At 44.6% G+C, this 15,650-nt stretch overlaps 5 non-coding genes across 5 annotated transcripts; all 5 read left to right on the top strand.

The window, feature by feature from the left end:
- Positions 1-392: 392 nt before the first annotated feature.
- LOC141209544 (U2 spliceosomal RNA) lies at positions 393-583 on the top strand. The gene has a single exon (XR_012279737.1). It is a non-coding gene; the product is annotated as a U2 spliceosomal RNA (small nuclear RNA).
- A 6,305-nt stretch (positions 584-6,888) lies between these two features.
- Positions 6,889-7,072, top strand: LOC141210632 (U2 spliceosomal RNA). The gene has a single exon (XR_012280778.1). It is a non-coding gene; the product is annotated as a U2 spliceosomal RNA (small nuclear RNA).
- Positions 7,073-8,192: 1,120 nt separating this feature from the next.
- LOC141209543 (U2 spliceosomal RNA) lies at positions 8,193-8,383 on the top strand. The gene has a single exon (XR_012279736.1). It is a non-coding gene; the product is annotated as a U2 spliceosomal RNA (small nuclear RNA).
- A 1,120-nt stretch (positions 8,384-9,503) lies between these two features.
- Positions 9,504-9,694, top strand: LOC141209542 (U2 spliceosomal RNA). The gene has a single exon (XR_012279735.1). It is a non-coding gene; the product is annotated as a U2 spliceosomal RNA (small nuclear RNA).
- A 1,118-nt stretch (positions 9,695-10,812) lies between these two features.
- On the top strand, positions 10,813-11,003 carry LOC141209541 (U2 spliceosomal RNA). The gene has a single exon (XR_012279734.1). It is a non-coding gene; the product is annotated as a U2 spliceosomal RNA (small nuclear RNA).
- The last annotated feature ends 4,647 nt before the right edge of the window (positions 11,004-15,650 follow it).

Genomic DNA, 15,650 nt, shown 5'->3' with positions numbered 1-15,650 from the left:
TTTATATACCTGCGCACAGCAGCAGCCACCTTCAGTCTGCTGCTGGACAGCCAGCAGCAGCAGCAGCAGGAGAGGTAATTAATCAGCAACCCTCCTGCTAAGGGTAGACAGCTGCTCGTTCCACCCCCCCCCGCCTTAATTGGTTCTCCTCCCTTCCAACGGTGTTGAGGCGGGTGGGAACAGCCGGGTGTTGAGGGTACTGTGCTAAAAGAGGTGGAGTTATGCAGATCTAAAACGCGTGGATTACAGCAGCAGCAAGCCAAAAAGTGCAGGCATGTGAGGGATCTAGAGGTTGACAGCATGTCTTCTTAACGGGAGTCCAGGTGGCCATCTCCACAAATGGACTTTTCAGAATCCTTGGGTGGCACCGTAGTCGGAAACCAATTCTGGTTATCGCTTCTCGGCCTTTTGGCTAAGATCAAGTGTAGTATCTGTTCTTATCAGTTTAATATCTGATACGTCCCCTATCTGGGGACCATATATTAAATGGATTTTTAGAACAGGGAGATGGAAAAAGAGCTTGCTCTGTCCACTCCACGCATTGACCTGGTATTGCAGTATCTCCAGGACCGGTGCACCCCTTCTTTAATGCAGTTTCTAAAATCAGAAAGAATTGAATTCAATGCTTTTTGTTCATTTTGCTTGTTTGTCGGATTTTGGGATGGACTCTTTGGCTTTTCTTTTCTTCTCCTCATTGGATTTTTCATGTTAAAAGTTGCAGAAGCCAGATGACAAGCTCATTTTGGTTCAACTTCAGCAACTGTGCATTGCATTGCCATGTAATGTAATGTAATGCAATGCTATCTATCTAGCTCTCCCTCTATACTTCCTTTTGGATAAACAGACATATTAGGCAAGCATTTTGGAGCTTTCACCTAAATAACTACAGGTGGTGAGATAAGCTGCACAATATAATTGACCTTTCAGTATATTGTTGCACACACACCATCTATTTAGCAAATGCCCTTGTTATCAACAGCAGCCTTTTAAACTCACCTGAGCTAACAGGTATGTGAGCTGGTTACTCTGCTGCGCTTAAAATTTCTTTTTTGGTTTGCTACAATGCCTTTTCTGAAACGTTGTCTCCCTCTGCTGGAACACTGACTTCTTTCATTTAATGCCTGCAGACTATAAAAGAGAAACCAACCCAAAAAGTTTGGTTGATTAGTCTGTGGCATTCTTTTAAACTGTTGCTTATGGCGGTCTCTGTGAGCTTCTCAGTGACATTCAGCCATCCAGGTATCCCGCCTGCAGTAGACGGAATGTGGCAATGGAACGCTGGCTGCGCGTGTCATAATAGGCTCTGAGCCTTTATATACCTGCGCACAGCAGCAGCCACCTTCAGTCTGCTGCTGGACAGCCAGCAGCAGCAGCAGCAGGAGAGGTAATTAATCAGCAACCCTCCTGCTAAGGGTAGACAGCTGCTCGTTCCACCCCCCCCCGCCTTAATTGGTTCTCCTCCCTTCCAACGGTGTTGAGGCGGGTGGGAACAGCCGGGGTTGAGGGTACTGTGCTAAAAGAGGTGGAGTTATGCAGATCTAAAACGCGTGGATTGCAGCAGCAGCAAGCCGAAAAGTGCAGGCATGTGAGGGATCTAGAGGTTGACAGCATGTCTTCTTAACGGGAGTCCAGGTGGCCATCTCCACAAATGGACTTTTCAGAATCCTTGGGTGGCACCGTAGTCGGAAACCAATTCTGGTTATCGCTTCTCGGCCTTTTGGCTAAGATTGGGTGTGGTGTTTAGGCATTGCATCTGGTCTTGGCTGATAGGTGTTTGGGGTACCCGGCTCCTTGGCCTGGGGGGATCGTCCCACCTTACGGTGGGGCTTCACCCCCCTGCTGCTATTAGGGAGCTGGCTTAGTCCCCTTACAACGTGTTGCGATCCCTTAAAAAGGCTCACGCCTTTTTTCTTTTCTTCTGTAGTTGGTACGCTTTCGTGGAAGGATGCCTGCTACAATTTCTTTTGCATCGGGAGAGCCCCGGATGAGGAACACAATCCGTATCGAGGTCTTGGAAAGTTTCAGAGAGCAGAAAGGTATCCGCTTCGTCTGCAATACCATCCTCCTTGGGATCCTGGAGTTCGACAGAGATGACATCTTTTGCTTCCAGGACAATGAACTCAAAGGTATTTATACCATCACTTTTAAGAACCAAGGATGCTGCCAACAGTTGGTCCAGAAGGTGAACGAGCATGGTTGGAGAGATGAGATGGATGGCCTGGTGTTTTCCCTGCTTTTCGTCCATGAGGAAGTACAAATAACAACGTATTTTCCCAACCCTTTTGTGGAGAGGCAGGACATCCAAACCTGTTTGAGCCGTCACTGTGATGAGGTGAGATACATTGGGCCTGTGAAGAACTCTGTTGGCTTCTGGGGTGGGAAGCGGAGGTTTCTTGTGCGGTTGCGGAAGGATCCCCAGGGCTATGGAGGAACACATCACCCCCCCTCTACTATCACTATCGGGAAAAGTCGGGGGTATTTATTTTATGCTGGCATGCCTATGTACTGTCGAAATTGTGGGAAAATGGGGCATGTCCAGAGCAATTGTGCAGAGTCCAAGGCATTCCGTTGTAATAACTGTGGTCTACTAGGACATTTATTTAAGGATTGCCCCCATAAGGATTCTTGCAACCTTTGTGGCGTGGACGGCCATATATTTCGGGAGTGCCCACTGAAGACCAAGACCCGAACATATGCGGAAGCTGCTGGAGGACCTATGCCACGGGAAGGACCAGTTCGTGTTCCGGAGACCAGTAAAGGACCTGAGCCTCGTCCTTCTGTTTCCACAACAGAGGAGGTGGCGGAGAAGGTCAAGGGCGCGAGGAAGGAGACGGAGAGGATGGAGCAGGAGTCGGGTCTCCCCCGTGGAGAGCCTCCTGTGGCGAAGTCCCAGAAAAAGGGCGGAGGGCGGACCACCCAAAGACCGGAGCAGAGGGACTCTCCCGTCAGAGAGAAGACCACTGTGTCGATGGTCCCTGGTGTGTTGGAGCAGGGCGCCCCCAATGAGTTGGCGGTGGGGGGCTCTGTGTCGAAGACCCCAGACATACCTAGGGACTTGTGCCAGCAGACCACGGTTCTTTGTCCAGCAGGTGGCAATGATGGTGAGGTTTTCATGTCTGACCTGGAGAGTCTTCAGGAAGTGAGAGGCCACACAGCAATAGCGGAGGATGACTGCACGAGCGACGTGATTGAGCCGTGTGGCAAAAAGTTGAGAGCGGACGATCCTCCGGCATTTAATCCAGACTCGCCTGATGTGTGCCTTGCCAGGGACGATATATGGCAACCCGGTTCCTCCGGGTATCCGATATCCGGTTCGGACCCCCAGAATATTCTCTGCTTCTCCTCAGCACTCGAGAGCTTGACGGGGTCTGCAGGGGATATAATGGATGACTCCCCTCCCCCATGACACAAATGCCATCTATTAAGTGTCTCTCACTCAATGTGAGATCTTTAAAGAGCCCTGTCCGCAGGGCTGCTCTCTTTGATTTTTTCAAAACATTAGACTTTGATATTTGTTTCCTACAGGAATGCGGTCTGCAACACGGACTACGGTATAATGAGCTAAAGAAAGACTGGAAACTAGGGCCCTCCATTTGGTCCGGCTCTAATGAGAATAAATCAGCTGGTGTGGGTCTGCTCTGCCGAGGTAATGCTTTTATAATCTCCTCTGTCACTGAGATTGTGCCCGGCAGAGCTATATTAGTACATTTATGTTTTAATAATTTTAACTTTCGTGTTATAAATGTGTATGCCCCTCCAGATAAACAAGAGCGGATACAATTGTTTGAGATTTTACCGTTGTTCTGTGTAGGGTCATCTCCTCTTTTGGTAGCTGGGGACTTTAATTGCCTCAGTGTAAATGAGCACCGAGGAGGAGGTGACCCAATCCGTAAATTAGATAAATCATGTTTTTTATTAAGTAATTTGCAGACAGATTTTAAGTTGCGCGATGCCTGGAGGTCGCTATCGCCGACGGACCCGGGATTTACGTGGTCCGGTCGGAGAGTGACCTCCAGGATCGATTTTATCTTTTTATCTGAAACTTTTAGCCCTGTATATTTTGTTTTAATTCCTAATTTATTTTCTGACCATAACATATTAAAATTAGAGATAGAATACCAGGGGGAACTAAAGGTGAATAGAGGGTTGTGGCGCCTGGGGGTACACCTATTGGAAGACCCCCTGGTAAGGTCAGATTTTATCAAAAAGTACCAACAATGGAGGCAGCTCAAACCCCCATATTTTAAAATGCTGTCCTGGTGGGAAGGGATTAAAGACAAGATCCAACATTTTTTTATCAGGGCTGGGAAGAGGAAGGCGAGGCAGAAGAAGCAGGGCTATGCAAATTTGAATACTAGACTGCAGACTCTCCTTAAATTCAAAGAGATAGGCTTAGAGGTGCATGATGATATTGTAAGCCTTAAAAATGAGATACAGTCATACCTTGAACAAAAAGGGAAGGAAATAATATTTAATTCTAAGGTGCAATTTTTAGAAGAAGGGGAAAAGTGTACACGTTTCTTTTTCAAAAAAGTGGTGGAGAGGAAAGAAACGATTACCTGCCTAGATGGAGATAGCACAATACAAGGTATGAAGAGGGTAGCTTTTAATTTTTATAGAAACCTTTTTAGCAAAAAAAGTGTTAATAATGTGTTTTTACAAGATGCTCTTAATGTCCTGGATTTTAGGCTAAATTCTGCAGATCAGGGGTTTTTAACAAAAGATATTACTTTAGAAGAACTTTTTAGTGTTTTTAAAAGTTTTTCAAGAGGGAAAGCCCCAGGAGCTGATGACCTTCCTGTGGAATTTTATTTATCCTTTTGGGATATTTTAAAAGAGGATCTTTTAGCACTTTTTAAAGAGGTTTTTTTGTGTGATAAGTTACCCAAGTCATGGAGGAGGGGGATAGTGTCCTTAATATACAAGAAGAAGGGCGCTCGGGACGACCTCAAAAATTGGAGACCTATCACCCTCCTTAACATGGATTACAAGGTTTTAGCTAAGATTATTGCATGTCGTTTTAAAACTGTTATTAATGTGTTAATACAACCCGAACAAGTATGTGGTGTACCAGGGAGGAGTATTACAGAGACCCTAAATACGATCAGAGACGTAATATGGTACAGTAAAGACAGGGATCAAGGGCTGGCCCTGTTGGCGCTAGACTTCGAGAAAGCGTTTGACAGGGTTTCTCATGAATATCTTTTTAAAGTTTTAAAACAAATGGCAATCCCAGACTGGTTTTTATCTCGCATTAAGAGTTTATATAATAATATGTTTTCACAAATCTCTGTCAATGGTTTTTTAACTGATTTTATCCCACTGGAATCCGGAGTGAAGCAGGGATGTCCATTATCCCCAATTCTGTTTATTTGCGCTATGGAACCCCTTTTATGCATGATCCGGAAAGACAAGGTAGTCCGGGGGGTTCCTGTCCCAGGAGGGGGAGGGGCTCAGGTTAAAGTGCTTGGATATATGGATGACGTGACGGCTATTTGCACTGATCCTGCTTCACTCCGGAGAGTAGTATTGTGCACCAATCTTTTTAGTCAAGCTTCTGGTTTTAAAATGAATTTTAATAAAACTGAGTGTTTGATTATGGGTGCCTGGGATAGAAATGACTTACCGACTGTTAATGTGAAATATGACAATGTGAAAATTTTAGGGGTTGTATTTGATGCAAATAATGATGGGCTTGTGAGTTGGGGAGAGGTTCAAGATAAAATGGCAAAGAAACTTTCCTTTTGGACCCTGAGGAATCTTTCGATCGAAGGGAAAGTCCTTGTTATTAAATCTGATTTATTACCTATGATTTTATATATTGCCATGGTGTATCCTCCCTCTGACTTAATGCTAAAAAAACTAACTCGTTGTATTTTTATGTTTATATGGGGCTCTAAAATGGAAAAGCTTAAACGATCAGAAATGTATAAGAGAAAGCAGAATGGAGGAAAAGATGTTCCCGATCTTCGCCTGTTTTTATATGTAAATTTTTTCTGTTTTTGTTTTAAAGCTTTTAAGTCTGATACTACTTTTGGCCTGTTTTTAAAATACACGTGTGGTTTTATCTTTAAGAGATGGTTTAGGCCATCCTTATCAGCGCCTGTTTTATTGTGTCCACCAAAGCACCTTATTATTTTAGAAAAAGTTACAAAGACTCATAATTTAAAAGACCTTGGAGCTGACATCCTTCTGGACCGGAAGAAGCTATTTGTCCATTTGAGGAGAGAAGAAGAGACATCCCCAGTTTGCAACTACTCATGGAACAGATCCAAACGTGTGTGGAGGAATGTCTTCGGGAAGTTCCTCGCCAATGTCCATAAAGACCTTGCCTGGATGTCCGTCCACCAGTGCCTCCCAACCAGAGAATTCCAACACCGGAGAGGCCTGGTGGCACGGGCAAAATGCCCAAGAGACTCTTGCCATTGTGATGAGACCGTTATGCACCTTTTTTGGAACTGCACCTTTGCACAAGAACTCTGGGGGAAATTTGGGATTCTTTTAAAGTGGGTTTGCGGTTTAAAGGACTTTTATTATGAATATGTTTTATACGGACTTTTTAATTGCCCTACTGCATACCAATCTGAAATCTGCTGGTGTATAATAAACTGTGCCAAGAATGCAATTTGGAAAACAAGAAATATTTTATTGTTTAATCGTGATTTTATTTCTGTGCTTGATTGTATTAAACTGGCTTTTAGTGAAATGTATGTTTATTATTTAAAAAATGTAAAAGATATGGGCAAGAAGGAAGCGAACCGTAGATGGTGCTTTTATATGTGGAATTCTATTTTATATTGATTATTCTCTGTAATGTATAATTGTCAAATGTTTTTATGGGTTTTTTTGTACTTGAAAGGTTTCGCATTGATTGTCTTGTAATCTGACTTATGTACAATAAAATTATGTTGAAACCTTATCTGTTCTTATCAGTTTAATATCTGATACGTCCCCTATCTGGGGACCATATATTAAATGGATTTTTAGAACAGGGAGATGGAAAAAGAGCTTGCTCTGTCCACTCCACGCATTGACCTGGTATTGCAGTATCTCCAGGACCGGTGCACCCCTTCTTTAATGCAGTTTCTAAAATCAGAAAGAATTGAATTCAATGCTTTTTGTTCATTTTGCTTGTTTGTCGGATTTTGGGATGGACTCTTTGGCTTTGCTTTTCTTCTCCTCATTGGATTTTTCATGTTAAAAGTTGCAGAAGCCAGATGACAAGCTCATTTTGGTTCAACTTCAGCAACTGTGCATTGCATTGCCATGTAATGTAATGTAATGCAATGCTATCTATCTAGCTCTCCCTCTATACTTCCTTTTGGATAAACAGACATATTAGGCAAGCATTTTGGAGCTTTCACCTAAATAACTACAGGTGGTGAGATAAGCTGCACAATATAATTGACCTTTCAGTATATTGTTGCACACACACCATCTATTTAGCAAATGCCCTTGTTATCAACAGCAGCCTTTTAAACTCACCTGAGCTAACAGGTATGTGAGCTGGTTACTCTGCTGCGCTTAAAATTTATTTTTTGGTTTGCTACAATGCCTTTTCTGAAACGTTGTCTCCCTCTGCTGGAACACTGACTTCTTTCATTTAATGCCTGCAGACTATAAAAGAGAAACCAACCCAAAAAGTTTGGTTGATTAGTCTGTGGCATTCTTTTAAACTGTTGCTTATGGCGGTCTCTGTGAGCTTCTCAGTGACATTCAGCCATCCAGGTATCCCGCCTGCAGTAGACGGAATGTGGCAATGGAACGCTGGCTGCGCGTGTCATAATAGGCTCTGAGCCTTTATATACCTGCGCACAGCAGCAGCCACCTTCAGTCTGCTGCTGGACAGCCAGCAGCAGCAGCAGCAGGAGAGGTAATTAATCAGCAACCCTCCTGCTAAGGGTAGACAGCTGCTCGTTCCACCCCCCCCCCGCCTTAATTGGTTCTCCTCCCTTCCAACGGTGTTGAGGCGGGTGGGAACAGCCGGGGGTTGAGGGTACTGTGCTAAAAGAGGTGGAGTTATGCAGATCTAAAACGCGTGGATTGCAGCAGCAGCAAGCCGAAAAGTGCAGGCATGTGAGGGATCTAGAGGTTGACAGCATGTCTTCTTAACGGGAGTCCAGGTGGCCATCTCCACAAATGGACTTTTCAGAATCCTTGGGTGGCACCGTAGTCGGAAACCAATTCTGGTTATCGCTTCTCGGCCTTTTGGCTAAGATCAAGTGTAGTATCTGTTCTTATCAGTTTAATATCTGATACGTCCCCTATCTGGGGACCATATATTAAATGGATTTTTAGAACAGGGAGATGGAAAAAGAGCTTGCTCTGTCCACTCCACGCATTGACCTGGTATTGCAGTATCTCCAGGACCGGTGCACCCCTTCTTTAATGCAGTTTCTAAAATCAGAAAGAATTGAATTCAATGCTTTTTGTTCATTTTGCTTGTTTGTCGGATTTTGGGATGGACTCTTTGGCTTTGCTTTTCTTCTCCTCATTGGATTTTTCATGTTAAAAGTTGCAGAAGCCAGATGACAAGCTCATTTTGGTTCAACTTCAGCAACTGTGCATTGCATTGCCATGTAATGTAATGTAATGCAATGCTATCTATCTAGCTCTCCCTCTATACTTCCTTTTGGATAAACAGACATATTTGGCAAGCATTTTGGAGCTTTCACCTAAATAACTACAGGTGGTGAGATAAGCTGCACAATATAATTGACCTTTCAGTATATTGTTGCACACACACCATCTATTTAGCAAATGCCCTTGTTATCAACAGCAGCCTTTTAAACTCACCTGAGCTAACAGGTATGTGAGCTGGTTACTCTGCTGCGCTTAAAATTTCTTTTTTGGTTTGCTACAATGCCTTTTCTGAAACGTTGTCTCCCTCTGCTGGAACACTGACTTCTTTCATTTAATGCCTGCAGACTATAAAAGAGAAACCAACCCAAAAAGTTTGGTTGATTAGTCTGTGGCATTCTTTTAAACTGTTGCTTATGGCGGTCTCTGTGAGCTTCTCAGTGACATTCAGCCATCCAGGTATCCCGCCTGCAGTAGACGGAATGTGGCAATGGAACGCTGGCTGCGCATGTCATAATAGGCTCTGAGCCTTTATATACCTGCGCACAGCAGCAGCCACCTTCAGTCTGCTGCTGGACAGCCAGCAGCAGCAGCAGCAGGAGAGGTAATTAATCAGCAACCCTCCTGCTAAGGGTAGACAGCTGCTCGTTCCACCCCCCCCCCGCCTTAATTGTTTCTCCTCCCTTCCAACGGTGTTGAGGCGGGTGGGAACAGCCGGGGGTTGAGGGTACTGTGCTAAAAGAGGTGGAGTTATGCAGATCTAAAACGCGTGGATTGCAGCAGCAGCAAGCCGAAAAGTGCAGGCATGTGAGGGATCTAGAGGTTGACAGCATGTCTTCTTAACGGGAGTCCAGGTGGCCATCTCCACAAATGGACTTTTCAGAATCCTTGGGTGGCACCGTAGTCGGAAACCAATTCTGGTTATCGCTTCTCGGCCTTTTGGCTAAGATCAAGTGTAGTATCTGTTCTTATCAGTTTAATATCTGATACGTCCCCTATCTGGGGACCATATATTAAATGGATTTTTAGAACAGGGAGATGGAAAAAGAGCTTGCTCTGTCCACTCCACGCATTGACCTGGTATTGCAGTATCTCCAGGACCGGTGCACCCCTTCTTTAATGCAGTTTCTAAAATCAGAAAGAATTGAATTCAATGCTTTTTGTTCATTTTGCTTGTTTGTCGGATTTTGGGATGGACTCTTTGGCTTTGCTTTTCTTCTCCTCATTGGATTTTTCATGTTAAAAGTTGCAGAAGCCAGATGACAAGCTCATTTTGGTTCAACTTCAGCAACTGTGCATTGCATTGCCATGTAATGTAATGTAATGCAATGCTATCTATCTAGCTCTCCCTCTATACTTCCTTTTGGATAAACAGACATATTAGGCAAGCATTTTGGAGCTTTCACCTAAATAACTACAGGTGGTGAGATAAGCTGCACAATATAATTGACCTTTCAGTATATTGTTGCACACACACCATCTATTTAGCAAATGCCCTTGTTATCAACAGCAGCCTTTTAAACTCACCTGAGCTAACAGGTAGGTGAGCTGGTTACTCTGCTGCGCTTAAAATTTCTTTTTTGGTTTGCTACAATGCCTTTTCTGAAACGTTGTCTCCCTCTGCTGGAACACTGACTTCTTTCATTTAATGCCTGCAGACTATAAAAGAGAAACCAACCCAAAAAGTTTGGTTGATTAGTCTGTGGCATTCTTTTAAACTGTTGCTTATGGCGGTCTCTGTGAGCTTCTCAGTGACATTCAGCCATCCAGGTATCCCGCCTGCAGTAGACGGAATGTGGCAATGGAACGCTGGCTGCGCGTGTCATAATAGGCTCTGAGCCTTTATATACCTGCGCACAGCAGCAGCCACCTTCAGTCTGCTGCTGGACAGCCAGCAGCAGCAGCAGGAGAGGTAATTAATCAGCAACCCTCCTGCTAAGGGTAGACAGCTGCTCGTTCCACCCCCCCCCCCGCCTTAATTGGTTCTCCTCCCTTCCAACGGTGTTGAGGCGGGTGGGAACAGCCGGGGGTTGAGGGTACTGTGCTAAAAGAGGTGGAGTTATGCAGATCTAAAACGCGTGGATTGCAGCAGCAGCAAGCCGAAAAGTGCAGGCATGTGAGGGATCTAGAGGTTGACAGCATGTCTTCTTAACGGGAGTCCAGGTGGCCATCTCCACAAATGGACTTTTCAGAATCCTTGGGTGGCACCGTAGTCGGAAACCAATTCTGGTTATCGCTTCTCGGCCTTTTGGCTAAGATCAAGTGTAGTATCTGTTCTTATCAGTTTAATATCTGATACGTCCCCTATCTGGGGACCATATATTAAATGGATTTTTAGAACAGGGAGATGGAAAAAGAGCTTGCTCTGTCCACTCCACGCATTGACCTGGTATTGCAGTATCTCCAGGACCGGTGCACCCCTTCTTTAATGCAGTTTCTAAAATCAGAAAGAATTGAATTCAATGCTTTTTGTTCATTTTGCTTGTTTGTCGGATTTTGGGATGGACTCTTTGGCTTTGCTTTTCTTCTCCTCATTGGATTTTTCATGTTAAAAGTTGCAGAAGCCAGATGACAAGCTCATTTTGGTTCAACTTCAGCAACTGTGCATTGCATTGCCATGTAATGTAATGTAATGCAATGCTATCTATCTAGCTCTCCCTCTATACTTCCTTTTGGATAAACAGACATATTAGGCAAGCATTTTGGAGCTTTCACCTAAATAACTACAGGTGGTGAGATAAGCTGCACAATATAATTGACCTTTCAGTATATTGTTGCACACACACCATCTATTTAGCAAATGCCCTTGTTATCAACAGCAGCCTTTTAAACTCACCTGAGCTAACAGGTATGTGAGCTGGTTACTCTGCTGCGCTTAAAATTTCTTTTTTGGTTTGCTACAATGCCTTTTCTGAAACGTTGTCTCCCTCTGCTGGAACACTGACTTCTTTCATTTAATGCCTGCAGACTATAAAAGAGAAACCAACCCAAAAAGTTTGGTTGATTAGTCTGTGGCATTCTTTTAAACTGTTGCTTATGGCGGTCTCTGTGAGCTTCTCAGTGACATTCAGCCATCCAGGTATCCCGCCTGCAGTAGACGGAATGTGGCAATGGAACGCTGGCTGCGCGTGTCATAATAGGCTCTGAGCCTTTATATACCTGCGCACAGCAGCAGCCACCTTCAGTCTGCTGCTGGACAGCCATCAGCAGCAGCAGCAGGAGAGGTAATTAATCAGCAACCCTCCTGCTAAGGGTAGACAGCTGCTCGTTCCACCCCCCCCCCCGCCTTAATTGGTTCTCCTCCCTTCCAACGGTGTTGAGGCGGGTGGGAACAGCCGGGGGTTGAGGGTACTGTGCTAAAAGAGGTGGAGTTATGCAGATCTAAAACGCGTGGATTGCAGCAGCAGCAAGCCGAAAAGTGCAGGCATGTGAGGGATCTAGAGGTTGACAGCATGTCTTCTTAACGGGAGTCCAGGTGGCCATCTCCACAAATGGACTTTTCAGAATCCTTGGGTGGCACCGTAGTCGGAAACCAATTCTGGTTATCGCTTCTCGGCCTTTTGGCTAGGATCAGGTGCAGTGATCTAACGGTTGCTGCCTTGGTCTCGGCTAGGAGGTGCCTGGGGTACCCGACTTGTTGGCCTTGGGGGATCGCTCTCTCTTAACGGAGGGAGCTTCACCCCCTTGCAGCTATTGGCAGGTCGGCTTAGTCCCCGGACAACGGGGAGCGATCGCGTCTTGTCTTCGGGGCGACCCGAGGAAATAAGGGCGTTTTCCTTTGCTGAGCTTTATCGCTTAGTGGGCTGTGTAAGTTCTTGGGGTACCCCTCCCTCGGTCTTGGGTTTGTTCCTGCTTTTGTGGGATTCATTCCCTTGTTACTATTGGGGGAGGGCTTAGTCCCTGAGGGCCGAAAATGCCTTTTTCTTTTGGATTTGCGGTGGGGGAGACTCCACTGCGACAGTCCATTAGAATCATGGTGGATGAATGCCAGCGCCATGAGAAGAATCTGCAGTACATCGTGCATGAGATTCTTTTTGGGTTCTTCCACCTGGAGCGAGATAAGATCCTGTGTCTTTACGATCAGGAATTCCGTGGGCGATATACCATTTCCTTTATGGCTAAATCATGCTGTGATAATATCCATGCAGCACTGATGGTTGCGGACAAGGACGATGAGAGACTGAACGGGCTGAGCTTTGACTTCCTGTACGGTGAAGAGGAAGTACCCTTGGTGATCTTCATGTACAGCCCATTCGTCTCTGAGGGCGATATCGAAACCTTTTTGAAGCGTTACTGCAAGTCAGTGCGCTTCTCACATGATATCCTCAACTCCCAGCGCTTCTGGAATGGGAAGAGGAAATACCTGGTGAAGTTCCATCCAGATCAGAGCGGCATTGGTGGTCTTCACCACCCGCCTGCTAATTTTGCCATTGGTAATGTCAGGGGATTCCTACGCTACCCAGGAATGCCCCTTCAATGCCGGAATTGTCATGAATATGGGCATACACGAGAAAATTGTACAAGGGCTCATGTAGTCTTTTGCAACAAGTGCGGTAAGAGTGGGCACACCTCCGCTACATGTGACTCTGAGATCGTATGTAACCTATGTGGGAAGGCAGGTCACGCCTTCAGGAATTGTCCGAGCAAAAAGTCAAAAACATATGACATGTTTAAGTCAGGTCAACTGACTATCCAAGAATACTTCGGAGGGAGTATTACTACACCTGCCCCTGGACCTGGGTTGGCGCACGCTGACGGGTCCGGACCAAATCCTTCAACGGCTCCGCCAGAGGGCCCGCTGGTAGTTCCACAGAAGGACGGTCGTAGGGGTTCCATAAGATTAACCGAGGGTTCGCTCTCTGTGGAATTGATCGATGTTCTGGCTCTAGATGTTGCCGTATCTCAGAGTCAAGAGGAAGGGTCCTCATCCAGCATGAATGCACCACCGGCATTATGTGGAACTGAGGAGACCTCTAGTACCCCGATTAAGCAAGCACCCAGATTCGCCACACCATCATCGGTGATCTTGGGTAAGGGCAAAAAGGGTACGCTCCTTAATCGATCAACCAGTGTGTCGGAAAGAGAGACCTCTAGGGCGCGAAGTAAAAAGGACCCGGCTAAGACCCAGTCGAGCACTGGTCCTCGAACCAGAAGTCGCAGTAGTTCCGTGACCAGACCAGAGGACAAGACGACCCAGAGGGATGACACCCATTCCATAGACCAGACCGCCATGAGGACTGCAGATGCACAGGACTTGGAAAAGATGGACAGCTCCCAGCCTCTGAAAAGGCAACGGGAGGACGTAAAGCAACCTGGTATCCAAAGAAAACACGGATGTCGAGGTCCAGATGAGGAGCCAAAAGTGGATGATGCCTTTTTGCCTGCTTCAGATCCCGGTAATATTAAACAAATCCTGACCCCTGGAGATGCGGAGGAGGAGGTGCCGTTTATTGACTTCTTCCCATCTTCAGATCCTGATTCTTCTTAATGTCTGTTCCTCTTAAAATCTCCTCACTAAATGTGAGGTCCCTAAAGAGCCCTACACGTAGGGCTGCTTTATTTTCTTATTTAGAGACATTGGACTTTGATTTCTGCTTTCTACAAGAATGTGGTATACAGAGTAATTTAAATTATAAGGACTTAAAAGAAGACTGGAAACTGGGCGCTTCTGTGTGGTCCGGTGCTAATGACTGTCGTGCTGCCGGAGTTGGACTACTTTGCCGTGGACATTCTACCATCATTCAATCTGTGACTGAAATTATACCTGGCAGAGCTATTTTAATACATCTTGTTTTTAATGGACTTTCTTTACGTTTATTAAATGTGTACGCTCCTCCTGGGAAGCAGGAAAGGGCGGATTTACTTGAAATATTGCCATTATTTTGTGTTGGGTCAACCCCCCTGCTAGTGGGAGGAGATTTTAATTGTTTACGTGATGGGGAATCCCGGCAGGGTGGGGATGTGAATCGTAAAGACCGTACCTCCTATTTGTTGAAAAGTTTAATTGATGATTTTAGATTACAGGACTGCTGGAAGGAACTCTTGCCGGCGGATCCAGGTGTTACATGGTCCAATGGAAGAGTTTCTTCTAGAATTGATTTCATATTTGCTTCTACTGCCTTTAAACCTTGTAAATGTTTTCTTTTATCTAATTTATTCTCTGATCATAAAGTTTTATCTGTGTTTTTAGAGTTAGCAGGGGAACAAAATACCTCAAGAGGCCCATGGAGATTAAATACAACACTCCTAGAGGATATTGATATTCAAAAGAGGTTTGTGCAGGCCTACCAGTGCTGGCAATCAAAGAGAGACCCCCGCGCCACGATGCTGGATTGGTGGGAGAGCATTAAACCTAAGATTAAATTATTTTTTATTAAGGCAGGGAAAATGAAAGCAAAAAAGAAAAAGCAGTGGTTTTATGTTTTTAATATGAGATTACAAGTACTCTTTAAACTAAAAGAAGTTGGTATTGATGTGGATGATGATATTGCAAATCTTAAGTCTGAAATAAAAAATGCTCTTAATGAAAAAGGAAAACAAATAATTTTTAACTCCCATGTACAGCACCTGGAGGAAGGAGAGAAATGCTCCCGATTCTTCTTCAAAAAGGTAATGGGGAGGAGGGACGCAATCCTAAATCTTGAAGGTGAAAATGATATTAAGGGTATGTTAGGAAAAGCTTTTAATTTTTATCAACTTCTTTTTAACACTAAAGTTATAGATCCATCCTTTTTAGAGTATGCTATTAATTCCCTTGATTTTAAGTTAGATATTTTAGACCAGGGTATTTTATCTAGGGATCTCACCAGTGAGGAACTTTTACAGATTTTTAAAAGTTTCTCCAGTGGGAAAGCCCCTGGGGAAGACGGTCTACCGATTGAGTTTTATCTGACTTTTTGGGGAATTTTAAAGAACGATATGTTTTTATTGTTTAAAGAAGCTTTTAATGCTAATAAATTACCCCCATCTTGGAGGAGAGGTCTGGTATCTTTAATATATAAAAAAGGGGATAGGAGCCAACTTAAAAACTGGCGGCCTATTACGCTTTTAAACCTTGATTATAAAATTTT

The sequence above is a fragment of the Phyllobates terribilis genome, unplaced genomic scaffold (genome assembly GCF_046119375.1).
Source record: "Phyllobates terribilis strain yellow unplaced genomic scaffold, ASM4611937v1 Scaffold_169__1_contigs__length_4117513, whole genome shotgun sequence".
In the NCBI taxonomy this organism is placed as follows: Eukaryota; Metazoa; Chordata; class Amphibia; order Anura; family Dendrobatidae; genus Phyllobates; species Phyllobates terribilis.
Note: the sequence above shows the minus strand (reverse complement) of the source record. Positions and strands in the feature narration are given on the sequence as shown.